This window comes from Callorhinus ursinus, unplaced genomic scaffold (genome assembly GCF_003265705.2).
Source record: "Callorhinus ursinus isolate GAN/ISIS: 27379988/994484 unplaced genomic scaffold, GSC_fseal_2.0 scaffold10, whole genome shotgun sequence".
Lineage (NCBI taxonomy): Eukaryota > Metazoa > Chordata > Mammalia > Carnivora > Otariidae > Callorhinus > Callorhinus ursinus.
The window spans coordinates 83,967,829-83,983,083 of NW_027397072.1; positions in this window are offsets into that span (position 1 = coordinate 83,967,829).

Below are 15,255 nucleotides of genomic sequence, written 5' to 3' on the forward strand. Positions count from 1 at the left end.
ACCCAAACCTTAAAGGTTTTTTTCATCTGCAAGTTTGAAAGTTCTTAGATTCCTTTTGTTACCTTCACTTGGAAAATTTTCTGATCATGTGTATTTTTGCATCCTTAATGAAACCTTTATTTTTCCATATTCCCTCTCATTGAAAAGTCAAAAGTTTCTATCATGTCAACTACACTAAATACCTTCAAAATGAACAACTTAAAATGATTACATTTATAAACAATTATTTTCAGATCTTGTAAAAAGAGTTTAACCAATGTCTCATGCTTCTGCACCAATATATGTTAACGAAGTTATGAATTGCTAAAACTCAGACCGTAGTACCCATGGGCGACCGGATTTCTCTGCTGACTGCCTTTATCACCTCTGTAACTCCTGCAGCTACATTCTAGAACCTCTGAATTTGCAGGTGAGCAAGGATGGCAGTAGGGATTTCAGAAACTGTAAAATCATGGGCTGCTCGGATACATGAGCCGATTGCTGAGGTCTGGGGAAGAAGGAATTTCAGGCTATGTAAGAAAAACAGCTCTGGGGGTGCCTGGGTGGCTCAGTTGGTGGAGCGCCCCACTCTTGATTTCAGCTCAGGTCACGATCTCGGGGTCTTGGGATCCAGCCCCGTGTTAGGCTCCCTGCTCAGCGTGGAGTCTGCTTGAGACTTTCTCTCCCTCTCCTTCTGCCCACCCCCACTCTCTCAAAATAAATAAAGTGTAAATTAGAAAAGAAGAACAGCTCTGTGCCGTACATCTGGTCACCCTCAGATTTCTCAGTCTCCTTCAAGGCTTGAGCGTAGCCATTCTCAGTTACTATGGCTCTGCACACTGAAATTCTATTTTCTAGTGTGTTCACTACCAGATACAACTCCTGATGCCACTTCTATAAGGTTTCTCACCTAACATTTTCTACTCATCACTGTATCTCAAGAAACTCATTTATTCCCACCACATAACGTGTCATAGGCTTTGTGCCGCCATTAACTCTCTGCACTGTCCTTCATCGTGAAACCTCTCTGAGCCTCAGTTGGCTCATTTGGAAAACATGAACAAATTATAATAAGTAATATCTTCATTGTTATTATCTTTGTAGATTCCACGGCACCTCATTCGCTGATGTAATTGTTGTTTAAGCAAGCCGTGTCACTGCACCCTACTGATGTAGAGTTTTTTCTTGCTTTGTTTTGACTTCTTTCTGGCTATATCTTCCCACAAAGTAACAGTAAACACCACTGAGAAGTTGAGGCCCAAAAGGTAAAATGCAGGAAGAATAAATATGAAGCCACGCATTTCAGTTTGAAAATCAGTACCAGAGGTGGGGGGTTTATACATCTGACAGGCACTTTTATTAGGCACCCACTCAGTCCCGGCAGGGTTCTGATAGCACAAAGATTTGAAAAAAAAAAAAAAAGACCCCAAATTTAATAAGCTCACATGCTCACAGTATCGGCAAATAGAGGAGGAGAGATGACAGACGCTTAAACAAATAACTAGAATGCTCATTGAAATAAGTATTATGATAGAACTTGAGTACCTATTCTATAAAAGCACAAAAAAGAAATGAATTTTACGGCAGTGGGGTGCAGATCCGGGACGCCAGAGAGAATTCTGAAAGAGGAAACACCACCAGATTTTTGGCCAGCAGTGGCTGTTAACATTGATTTACCCAGCTTCTCACTAAGCCAACTATGCACACGGACAAGATAAGAATTCATACTATCACCACCTAATATGTTACAGCTAATAAGTCGCAGAGCTGGGCCATAAAGCCAGGGGTATCCTATGGTTAGCCACTAAACTATGCTGCCTTTCAGTCTAATAAATGGTCAGGTTGCATTCCAGCTAAGTTTATTATACAATCGAGACATAGAACTATTACATTAAAAAAGCATTTTTTCCTTCCATGATATCTGTAAATAAAATAATATAGTGAGCATTTTTATTTCCCAAAACTTGAGTCATGATTTGTGGCATCTTTATAAGAATGACCTAAACCACGTGGGATTTTTTTTTTCTCTTTTAATTGGTAAAGAGTACTGAGGCACCCAGGGTAACTGTAATCCGTTGTTAAACTCATCTCGGCAAGACTCCTGTGAGTCTTCCTGTGCCAGGTGATTCTCAAAAATTTGCGCATACAGTATGCTCTTTATATATGCATGGAATAAAAGGTCTCTAAGGAAGTACACTGAAATGCAGGGTGAAATTCTAGGACATTGCCTCCTTCCAGGCTTTTCTACATTTTTCATATATTCTACAAAAAGCACACATGTTTTTAAATCAAATAAATAGCATATACACTTGGGTTTTTTTATTCTATGGGATTATTAATTTGCTTTTAAAATACCTAGAAAAACATGAAACTAGCCAAAACGATATATAGAACTATGGTGATTTTTGTTTTATTGCATGATTTATTTTCCCATATTTTCTGAAATGAATTTTTTCTTAATGTCCTAATTGGCATACTAAGAACAAATGTCCCTGAGCAGTTATAGGCAAGCAAAAGGGGAAGAGCTCTCCATGCAGAGGAGGGGAGGTCTGAGCAGCCCCAGCCACAGGCTGGGGTACAGCCTATCCGGAGAATGCCTCGGGGCCCAGTTAGACTAGAGAGAAAGAGAGAGAGAGAGGAAGAGAGAGGAGGAGAGAGAGCCTACACCCTCGCAGGGTGGGAGAAAATGGCCCTGACACCCTGGTGGAAGGTATGTCCTCCAGAAAAGAATAGAGCTTCCCCTCCTGGAGAAAAAGAGGACATCTTAGGTGAGGACTCTCCTTACAGGCAGGGCGTGAGGAAGCCGCAGAAAGGTCCGTCCTAAGCTAAGAGAGGTGGGGAGGGGGCGTGGATCAGGGTGGCAACCGGAGAGGTGCCGCTCTTATAAGTGAAAAAGTGGCCCGGCAGAGGGGCTGGCTTTAAAATTGAAGGCTGGGATGAGATGAGCAGTCTTTGGGAAAGGCATGAGCTGGCCGGGCTGGCGAACGGATGTGGAACGGGGGGCGGCTTCCGGACCCTGGGCCTAGCCGGGCTGCTGACCCGCTGTGCACACGTGGTCAAGACCCGGCCTGCCTGCAGCAGAGCTTCTTCAGAAGAACCTAGAGCCAGGCAGTCCCTTTCCAAGCACAGCCTTCTCTCACTCACTCACATCTGTCTAGTCACCCATTGAACAACCCAGGCATTTGCTGTGAACTGTGCGGGGGCGGGGGCAGGGCGTGCACACTGAGTCAGAACACGTCCGTATCTTAAACAGATGCTTCTCGAAGGCACCCTGGACAGAAGAAGAAAGGTGACGCTCTCAGATCCACCGGTGAACAACAATCCTTGTGTGTTCCTGAACCCCAACCAACTCATAGTTGACATTGCCAGGGTCTCCTGCACACCAACCAGAAGAGCCTGCAATTCCAAGGTCATTCTCACAGAGGAAGGTTCGTTCGTCTCCTCTTCCCTTTTTGGAAGATTGTTTCTGAGTTCCGACCACAAATTTATCTTTTTTTTTTTCTTCAGTCAAAGAAATAGCTCACCCCGTTTCTTGAAGTAAACTGCTTATTCTAAATTAACCCGAATTTTCAAAACTGTCTCTAACTGAAAATTCCCCTGGAGCCTGGTAAGACCGGGACTCCCTAAGCGTCTTGCCAGGAGTGCTTGGCCTGAGACAGACCAGGAATACCATAGTGCCCTTTATTACTGGGTTTCAGTATTTCCATTTTAAGCCCTGGTAAATACAGGGCTATGAGAGAAAAAAATTAATGGGAATATTTTCAAACCTTCGGAAAACTCAGGATTTGATATTTGGCAGGAAGGCTAAGAGGGTGGTTAAAGAAAAAAGTGAAAATACTCAAAACTTTCTTTAAGGTTGAGCTTGAGTCCAGTTGACTCCACTCTTTTTTCACACTGGCCCTAGCAAGGGTGCATTTTTCCCCCCTGCTAACAACTCTTCCCTTATTCTATGGAATGTTTAATTTGCCCTTTGAAAGAAAGTATGATTTGTTCCATTTTTCCATGTGCAATTTCTGTGCTATTTACAGACTAAGATAAGAATCAAGAAGGATTCATGTGCCAAAAGCACAAACTCAAGGCTTAGAGAGGAAATCAGAGTCCTAAGTCCCAACTTGGACTGACTCCCTGGAATTCTAGCTGCAGAACCCACTCAACGGTGCGCTCTCAGCCACCCTGTGCTCAGAGACCACTGCCCCAAGCGCTCCGGGAATCAAGGCGCGGTCTCTATCAAACCCAAAGCGTGTGTTTGGCAAAGCAGCCCATCTAGGGGATTTGCTGAACAAAGCTACCAAAGACTTAGAGAAATTACAGTGTTAATCTAGTCAGCGATGACAGTGTGATGTGGAAACACCCGTTATTATGCTCTACAGGTACAGCACACCTATCACCAAAACATCTAAATTAAAATTAATCCCTATTGCTATAACAGACAGTATCTAACTGGGGCCTTTCTAAAAATTATTTATTTATTTATTTATTTATTTATTTATTTATTTATTTATTTATTTGACAGAGAGGGAGAGAGTTCACAAGCAGGGGGAGAGGCAGAGGGAGAGGGAAAAGTAGACTTCCCGCTGAGCAGGGAGCCGGAAGCGAGGCTTGATCCCAGGACCCTGGGAACATGACCTGAGCCGAAGGCAGACGCTTAACCAACTGCGCCCCCCAGGCGCCTCTTGAAATATTTTTAATAAAAAGATGTATACTAAACAAACTCAAACCTGTGACCAAAACAACATGATAAAAAAAGTTAAGCAAGTTATGAAGAAAACCAGTTAAATCTAACTAAAAAAACCACCATTTTGTTGCAGCTGGTCTATTACTGAGCTCTATTTACATAAGTTCTGCCTTTTTCTGGGCATCTCGGCTATGAGTTGTCTCCTGGATTTTCACCATTCTGAATGGTTGGCTTTCTGTTCCAGCCTTGCCTCAGCTGTCTGACCCAACTCAACGGCTGGCAGTACTCACTCACACCCACTTCCCATCCCCTACCCGCTTTCCACTCGGAGCATGCCTTGCTCCAATCAGCTCCCCATAGCACAGAGAAACTGCTTCTCGTTTGTTCAGACAAACATGCTGGTTGCCACCACACTCACAGGCACAATGAAAGACTTTCTCTTTTGCCCAACTCAGTACACAGGCCAAGACGCAACACATACTACAACCCCCATCTCCCGGAGGCAAGTATCCGTCCCCACCTTTCTAAACGGTGCACGCATGTTCCTCCAAACAAACAAAATCCATAGCTTAAACACCACACACACACACACACACACACACACACACGCACACACATGCACACACACAATTCACATTCACATGGTGGATGTAACTTAGAGTATTGACCTTACTAGTTACAGAGAGAGTGAGAAAAGGGACTCAAGAGTAATAACTCCAGCGTCTGCCGAGGGGGTCCGCTTTGCTGAACTCATTTACCCCCACTTAATCCCATCACCAACTTGCTTCTCCACCGATTCCCTCGCGAAGCAGTGTATTATGAATAAAAAAGACTTCCCTTTGGTCCCTTTTTAAATGTCAAGAGCAAGCCCATACCCAGTGGCATGTACCCAGACTTGATCTTGCTGTGGGAGAAGCCACAAGGCTCACTTTCAGTTCCTGGGGACACGCTGTCATCCCACAAGTTATAGGGACAGTAAAACTGCTGAGGTCAAATACTACAGATTAACTCTCAAATAAATAACATTAGTTTTATAGGCATTTAAAAAGTATAATATTCATCTGCAAAATAACTGTTGGTAATTGATTAACTCAGGGTTGATCATTGTTAATTAAATTGCACTTAATTTTGCATATTTATAACTCTTCGAAGTTCACTTTAGCACTCTGGGAGGAATTGCCTAAAAGTAATTCCCCTAAAGGTCTGTTCTCCTAACCTCACCAAAGACTCACTCCTAAAACCGAAGCTGACAAATGAATAGTGCTCTAAGGTTTCCTGTTACTAAGAGGCCAGCAGTCTCCAAAATGGATATTGTGCATTACCCATCACTGGTCAAGGTGTGATTGAAATAAAAACTCCTACATATTGCTACAGAGAATACGAATTAGGGCAAACTTCCTGGAGAGCAGATTGGCCACATGGATCAAGATTCTTAGAAATGTTCTGGTCCTTTGACCTAATAATTACACTTCTTGGAATTTATCCCAAGGAAATTATCAGAGAAACAAACAAAGGATTATGTACAAGGATGTTCACTGCAATGCTATTTATAATAGCAAAAAATTGCCGCTGCCTAATTAACCAACAATAGAGATTTAGTTAAGTAAAATTATAGTAAATCCATAGAACAGAATGCTATTCAGCCATTAAAAGCCATGTGTTCAAAGAATGCGAAATAGCTCAGGGAAATGCTGACAAGATATTGTCAAGTTAAAAAGTAAGCCATAGCACGTTAAATGCAATGTGACCCCAGTTTCATAAATACGTGTACATGTGTGATATGTAATATGTAATATGTGTATTATATATAAACATTGGAAGAAAGGATAAAAATCTACATTGATCAAGGTTTCCTAAATGCCAAGGACTGTGATTAAATTTTTAATTAATTATTTTATTTAGTCACCGAAATAATTCACAGAACGCATCATTTTGATCCCTATTGTAACAATGATGCAACCAGAGCAAAGAGAGATTCAATTGCCTGAAATCATTCAGCTAGTAAGTAGCCAGTGTTTAATCCCAGACAATCTTGGTCCTACTTAACACTGTCCACTGTATTTCCGTAGGTTATTTTTTTCCTTCACATTATTTTTGTCATTTTCCAAATTTTCACAACACATATTTCACTTTTGCAACCAGATTCTAAAAGGTTTTCGATAGTGTGCAAAATGAGAGTAATTGCCATAATGATTGAAATTCAACATCATGTTCTTGCTGAAACAAAGTGGGCATTTCTTATTTGCCAAAAGCAGAAGGCAGCTTTTTGTTTTGGTTTGGTTTTTTTACCGATTCATTCATTATTTCAATTTTGAAAATGAACCATTTGTTTCTCACCTTTCATATATTTTGGCACGTCTGTGTTTCGTGGAGTGCTTTCTGAAGCAGGAGAGAGGCACTGATCCAGGGCTATGTTCAAGGGTGAGTAAAAAATGCAAAAAGCGATCTTTCTAGGTGTTTTCGGTCTTCTTAATAGAAGGTGAAGTAAGCTGCTCTGAGTGAGTTGGGCAGAGGTGAAAACTGGCATTTAAGAGAGTGAAAATATGGAATAATTTGCTGTGGTCGGAGCCAATTCGAAGTAAATAAGGATGAAATATCATTGCTGGTAATAAGGATGACAAAGGATAAGTGAACAGGGAGAAAGAAGGCTCTGCTGAGTCTGGGCACCTGAAATCAGACCACTGTCCCCAGGATCTCCAGGTAGGCAGGGACAGGCCACCAGCAGGAGCATAAGCTGCTGCTCCAGTGAGTCACCTCGATTTCAGGTGCCCGAGCCTTGACGCCTAAGGAGCGGGAGCGGGGCTGTGCGAGTGTGGGTCTGTTGCGTTGGAAGATGCGGAGCCGGCCGAAGGTTGATAGGTTTCTTCATCGGAGCATCCTCCAGGCAACAGCGTGTTTTGGGCCACAGGTACCATGGCAAGTGGAGGGGCGGTGTGTGTCCAAGAGGGGCCCCTCCCGAGCCCTCCGAGAGGAAGAGACTGTGCTGGGCAGGGGGCGTGGTGGCGGAGGAGGAGTGCCACTCAGACACCTCCGAGAGAAGTGTGTGGAAGGGCCCCTGCATGGCTCACGGGGAAATCATCCCACCGGGAAGAGGAAGAGGGCGGGTAGTGCAGTTTCTGGAATCCTCCAGGAAGCTGGCTGTGGTCCAGGAGGCACCGGGGGCCCTGAGTTGCCTTGAGTTTTAATCAAGTGGCATGAATTTCTAATAATGAAAAGGACGAAAGAGAGGTTTAATTACGATGTCTTATGAAAACAAAGGTTTCGTATGTACACTCTGCAATCCCTTTTCACAATTTTTGCGCCGACTGCGAGCACCAACCCAATAGGTCACCCTGCAGACAGGGAAAAGCGTATGTTAATTGGGGATATTATATAGCCACTAAAATTATATCAGATTGAATTTTTAAAACAAATACAAGGGTGTTTATACAAAGTTTTATAAAAATAACTGGGAACATTTATATGATGTTAATTGTTTTTCTAAAATTCATAGCAAAGACATGAGCAGGAAACCCCTCCAAATATCAGTGTAGTTTCCCTCTAGGCAGGAAAGATACGAACTATATTTTTCTTCCTTATGCTTTTATGTAGTTTCTAGAAAATGAGATATTTGGAAAATCCTTTGATGGCTCAGAATGGGATCATAAACTCTGTGCAGGTCCTCCACAGTGGTCCCCACCCACCACACCAGCCCATCCCTCCCCGCCCTCCCCCGCCCCTCCTGTGCACATGAAATCAGGACATTTCTCATCCTACTCATTTCTGATTCCTGGTCTTTGTGCCTCTGGCATCTTCCCCTGACACCAAGACCCCAGCCCCATTTCAAGGCCCATCAGCAGGGCAAACTTCTCTGTCAAGCTTTCCTCTACCCTTCCACTGAGAAGCTGTAGCTACCTATTCAGTAACTATAACACTTAACATCTCCTTTCTATTTTGCATTCTATCTTTTTTTTTTTTTAAGACAGTGCAAGAGAGAGAGAACGAGAGAGAGAACAAGCACACGGTGGGGAGGGGCAGAGGGGAGAGAAACTTCAGCAGGCTCCACACCCAGCGGGGAGCCAGATGCAGGGATCAATCTCACAAACCTGATCACAACCTGAGCCAAAATCAAGAGTCAGACTCTTAACCGACTCGACCACCCAGGCACCCCCTGCATTCTGTCTTATGCAGTGATTTGTGTGCAGGTTGCTTTCCTCCACCAACCCTTGTCAATGGCTGGAACTTTCTTATTTCTATTTCTGGAACTACTCTCCCTGCCCACCCCAGCCCATGGCACCTAGTATTTGGAATATAATAAGCACACCACAAAGATTTATTGAATTGATTTGAAAGTATTCCCTGGGATGTGAGAAGTTTGATTTCTTTCTCTCAGCTTGGCCCTTGTGCTATTGGGTGTGGAAGGTGTGACCGCCACGGGATGAGTGGGAAATAAAGGGCCCAGTCATGTGAAGAATTTGAAAGAAGAGATGCAAATTGTGTTTCCAATATATAGGCTCTGCCCACTGTGGACACAGAGATCCCAGAAAACAGACCAAGGGTTGTGGCTGGGGGCAGTGAGACATGCCACTTGACAATAAGACAGATGGAATGAAAATGAGTGAGAGGTAGAAAGGAGAGGTCCCTGCAGAGTTTTAGGGGATGACCAAGTCATTGAGAAGAAGGAGAAGTAAGTGCTGTGGACACAGAGCCCTAAGTCAACATATGCACGTATAACAGTGCATCGAGTGGGACCCCCAGGACACAGGATGGAATGCATTATTGGATCCAAAATGCTCCTCTCCTAACCAGTATGATTTCAATCAAAATTTCTGGCAAAGAATTCAAATCCAAATACTTAGTTTTATTTTCCCACAACCATTTCCAAGTTGGTTTCTTCACAATCAGATCTTAAACAACCTGTCGTCAATGCGTTCGCTGAGATTTCAAGTGGGAAAATTTCATGGAGCAATTTTCTTCACCTACTATTTAAGGCAAACAGAAACTAAGCCTAAAAGTAATATCTTACATTGTCCTGCAGCTGGTACTGGGGAGACTAACCACACTCACATTTTCCTAGAAAGCTACAGTTTTACTATGGAATACTTCATCATGTTCATTATCGCCTATTTATACTCATGTAAACTGACGCTCCAAGAGTAACCAAACTTCAAAATGTTAATATAAACATTATACCTCTTTTAATTGCAATAGACACATTCTTAAGTAATTTAATTCCAACAAGATCCATTACCAATAAACAAAAAACACATTTTTGGCGGCTTCCCTACATAGTACAAAGCAGGAAGGAAAGTAAAGGGTTTCCACAGCAAGGACCAGCAAATAGCCCTGCACTCTTTGTGTTTTGAGGTTGAGGCTGTAGACAAAAACTCTGGCTCAAGGCCAATCACAGATTAGATGGAGGAACATCGAGAGACTAAGGGAAATATCTGAACTTGGCTACCTCTGGGCTTGCGGGTGAGACAAATTCGCAGAAGCTCTAACTGTAAAGGATATCCCATGTTGGCCTTGCCAGAAATTCATCGTTTTGAAGGAGGAAGAGTCCGAGCCATTCGTGAAGGCAAGTTACCGAAGCCACTGGCTCCCCTTGAGCCAGCTAGCACCCAGCCACCTGCGAGGAGAGCAGCTTCGTCGATGACTCCATTGTCACTGGGAACCACCAAACTCAGGTTGAGGTGACTGCCGTTAATTTGGGCCACTTAAATAATAAGCAACTTCAAAGGAATTTGTTTTCATTAACCAGTTGCATAATTTGATGTGACGTGATTGCATTTGTACCCAGAAAACTGAGGGAATTCTTGCTGCCAATTGAAGGGCCTTTTTATCGCAATGGATTTCCTTTCTCAAAAGTTCAGAATCATTCAAATGTACTTCTGTGTCTGAGTGTTCCAATTTAGGTTTTAGTTTGCTAATTACCAGTTGCCATCTATTGGTCTTTTCATTTCTGATCTTGATAGAATTGTCACTGAGCCTAGTTTCACCCAGGCACCCACTCAAACTGCTCAGTTTACAGAGGACAGGTATCTTGAAAAATATAAGGCTCCGTTAATATCATTTAAATCAGCTTTTTCCGGCACAGTATTTATGGCTCAACATCTAGCAGTTCCAGTCTCTCAATATGGATGTAGTCTAAGGGTTTGATTTTTGGTTAGGTTTTGGTCTTTTGCTTTGGGCACCCAATCTTTCACAGCACTTTTGGGGATTTTTTTCGGTTTGGGGGTTTGGGGGTTTTGTTTTTGGTTTTTTGGTTTTTTGTTTTGTTTTGTTTTTAGAGAGTGCATATGAACAGTTCTGGACATGTGTTCACCACTTGGAGATCTGTATATTTCAGCACTCAGTTGATTTACGGGGGCAGATCAACTTTCAGTCTTCGGGTATGGGCTTTGGAAATTTCGTGTGGCCTCGTTCTCTTTCCAAATACATCTTAGCAGTGGTTTACCCTGCCCCTGTGGTGGGAAGAATTTGAATCATTGTCCGCATGGCATTCATGTCATTGCACCGAATCACATTGAGCATAAATGAGGTTTTGAACATGGTTCTCTACACTTTAGGACAAGAACAACAGACTCCGTAAGCATTAGCTCCATAGACTCTTCGCTGAGGTCTTCAGTTAACACTCTAAGTTAATATATATACACATATATATATGTGTATATATATATATATCTTTAGGTCTATGGAGTCCATTAAAATATGATTTTTAATACTGTGCTTACTACATTGTTGAAAATTGTTCATGTTTGTAAAGCAGCTTGGGTATAGAACACAAACGTTGTTAAGAGATAAAATTCTTGCATTTAGGAAATTCATCAAATAAAGAACAAAATGGTACTCCCTTACCAAGGTACCAATCTTGTAAAGGCAAACAGAGACACAGCTAATGTTAGGGCTGAGATTTAACTGAGTGGTTCTGGAGGGACAAACAAGGCTTCACTTGGGATTTATGGCCGTATGCCATCCTCCAGCCTCCTTCGTTTTTCTGTGGTTGCCATAGGTACCTGGTGTTTGCCACTAAGCAATTTTGAGAGAAGGCACAAACGAACATTCAGGCCCACTCCCAAGGGCTAGAGAGCTGACGCAGAAATCTCTGAGTTGGAATTCAGAAAAGTGGGATCGGGTACTTGTCTGGCCCCATTTTCCACATGGTTTGTCTCAATCCTTTGTCTCAACAGTTCAATACAAGTTTAGGTGTAAGAACTAGTGCTTAGCCATGGATGGTAATCAGAAGCAAGTCAGATGCTCTGCACACCGGTTTCCTTTTGCTGAGCACCTGCAGCTCCGCGTCTCCAAACTCCGCCCGGGAGTGCAGTCTGGGCTGGACCCTGACCTCCACGCAGAACGTGGGGAGCATGGGTGCATGCCCCGGGTGTGCTACAGAAGTCTGCAAGAGGGAGGGGGAAGTGAGGAGAAGACCACCCTCGACCCCAAAGGAGATGCAAAGTTGGTGGAAGGAGATATGCTGCAGATAAGGAGAGGAAGGATTCTTTCAAGATGCAGGACCTCAGAATGTCATGAAGTAACTGTGCAGTGAGAAAAATTACCAACAAAATAGGCAAATCATGACAGAACTATTGCCTTCCATCTGTTGTTGTCTGCGAAGTGTCTGTATTTAGATATCATTGCTGTTGGTAATGATTAATTCAGTCCGTGTTATTTTCCCCATAGGCAATACATTCTCTTTACTCAAAAGAAAGTGTCCCTGTGAGACTGAATTTGACTATACTCATTAAGATTTAAATTTATCTATACCTTTTAATATAATAATGATAACAGTAACAATAATAAGCATTTATTGAGCACTTGTTCCGTCCCAGGAATTGCTTTAAATGTTTTCCATGTATTAATCCTCACAACCCTGAGTGAGCTGTTACTAACCTCATCTTACTGAAGCACAGAGAGGGACAGTAACTTGCCCAGTGCTGCCCAGCTGCTGAGGGATGGAGGCCAGGTACAGACACAAGCAGGTGAATGCTAGAGCTTGAACGTTTTCACAGCTCCGTCGTTGTCCACATATATCTGCCTATCTTGGATGCCTTACTGAATCCTGGATGTAAGGGAAATTTTAACATATGCAGATACTCTAAAAATAATGGGAGAATTAAAAATGTAAAACTTGGCCTGTGAATCAATTAAGAAAAAACTTTGAGGAAGAAGTGAAATTATCTTTTTTAAATTAACCTATCTGGTAAATTTTAAATCACAGGTAAAATTCCCAAAAATCCTCAATATGGACATAGAGTATGACTAACCAAATGGGATCAGCTATCTCTCTACTCAAGATACATTGATTCTGGGCCTCTGGTTTCATTCCGTAATAAATGGGCCATATGGCTGGCCACCAAACGGTGTGATATTGCTAGGTATAAAGAGGAAAGACTAAGACATTGAACTATGGCCTTTCAAACCCAGCGCGGTGTCTCGGTGCCTTCTCATGTGCTCCTTGGAGTGACACGTGATACCATGCTCTATAAAAACACAGTAGCACTCTCTCAAAAAAATACCATTTCTAAAACTCGATTTTAATGTTTTTGTGTTTTAAAAAAAAATTTATTTATTTGAGAGAGAGAGAAAGAGAGAGAGAGCATGTGCACGTGCTCCCGTGCATGCAGCCTGGGAGGGGAAGGGTTGGCGCAAAGGAAGAGGGAGGGAGAATCTCCAGCAGACTCCCGGCTGAACATGGAGCCCCGTGGCTCGATCCAACGAGCCTGAGATCACGACCTGAGCTGAAACCAAGAGTTGGCTGCTTAACCAAATGAGCCACCCAGGCGCCCCTAGCGTTTAATATTTTTCAGTGACACTAGGTTAATGTCGGGACTAAGACGTCTACCATTTCCTGGAGTGGTGTACCAAAGAATTCCATTTGGATACATGTTTTTTCATTTCATCATATATCACATAATTGGCACTTAGTAAATATTGGATAAATTGTATTAACTTGATAAACAAATGCCAAGTCAAATACAGGTAAAGAAACATTTCCTACAGGAATTATTATCCACATATTTCAAGTAGATTTTAAATTTCTTTCTCACAGATTATTCTGCTTTCCTCTATTTTCCAAAATTGGTATCTATTATTGGTCACTAATTTTATAGCTACAGATATATCAACTTATTGAAATTTGGAGGTGTACTTTGGCAACACAAGCCTAGATTTTTAGCCCATGAGAGAACTTCTTATAGGTAATGATGTATTTTTAAAGAGGTCAATTTAACCAAAAAAATCAAAATTTGGATTTCAGAAAGAAGAGGCAGAATGATCATTCGCTTGGGGTAAAAAAAAAATATATTACACAGCCATTAAAAAGAATGAAATCTTGCCATTTGCAATGACGTTGATGGACCTAGAGGGTATTATGCTAAGCGAAATAAGTCAGTGAGAGAAAGACAAATCCCATACGATTTCACTCCTATGTGGAATTTAAGTAACAAAACAGATGAACATAGGGGAAGGGAAGGAAAAATAAAATAAGATAAAAACAGAAAGGGAGGCAAACCATAAGAGACTATTAACTATGAGGAAACAAACTGAGGGTTGCTGGAGGGTGGTGGGTGGGGGAATGGGGTAACTGGGTGATAGGCATTAAGGAGGGCACATGATGGAATGAGCCCTGGGTGTTATATGCAACTGGTGAATCACTGAACTTTACATCTGAAACTAATAATACACTATATGTTAACGAAATTGAATTTAAATTAAAATTAAAAATTAAAAAGAATATTACAAATGAAATATTCATTCATTAATGTCAGTACAAAAGAAAGAAGGAAAGAAAGAAGGGAAGGAGACAAGGAGGCATGTAAAAGGGAAACAGAGAGCTGCCTGGGTGGCTCAGTCAGTTAAGTATCTGCCTTCAGCTCAGGTCATGATCTCAGGGTCCTGGGATCGAGCCCCGCATCGGGCTCCCTGCTCGGTGGGAAGCCTGCTTCTCCCTCTGCCTGCCCCCTCTGCCGGCCACTCGCCCTATTTGTGTTCGCCCTCTCTCTGTCTCTCAAATAAATAAATAAAATCTTTTTAAAAAGGTGTGGGGGGGGGGACAGAGTAGCAACAGAGACAGGGAAGCAGCAAAGAAGGAAGGAGGTTTCATGAGAGCATTGATTTTGCCGATGTGTGCTGAACTTTGTTTTCATTTTTCACTTGTCTTCCCACTTCAGTGGAATACACATGGCAAAATTTCATCTGGTGTTAATTCAAGTCCACAAAAAGACTCTCAGAACTTCATTATCAATGCAAGATGGGTCACTTAAAATTGAAATTACACCTTAAAAATCACATTCGAGAGTGGGGACTAGCAGAGAGAAATCACTTCCAAGACCCCACTATAAATCTTGAATTTGCAGAAGAAGTACACTCCAGTACGTTTTCATTGGTTGATTTCAGACTAAGTATTTTTCCTAACTCACCTTTGCTTTCTAACAAAATTCGTACCTTGATACTCCTAATTCCCAAAAGTGGGGTTGGGCTTCGTAGGTTGCCCTGTTATTAAGTTTTATAGGTTTTTATTCACCATGTCCATTTTAGACCCACAAAAATCCCATATTGAGGAACAAGGAAATATGCCTGTTGAACAGGTGATTTTCTAAAATAGGAGAATTTGCTACCAA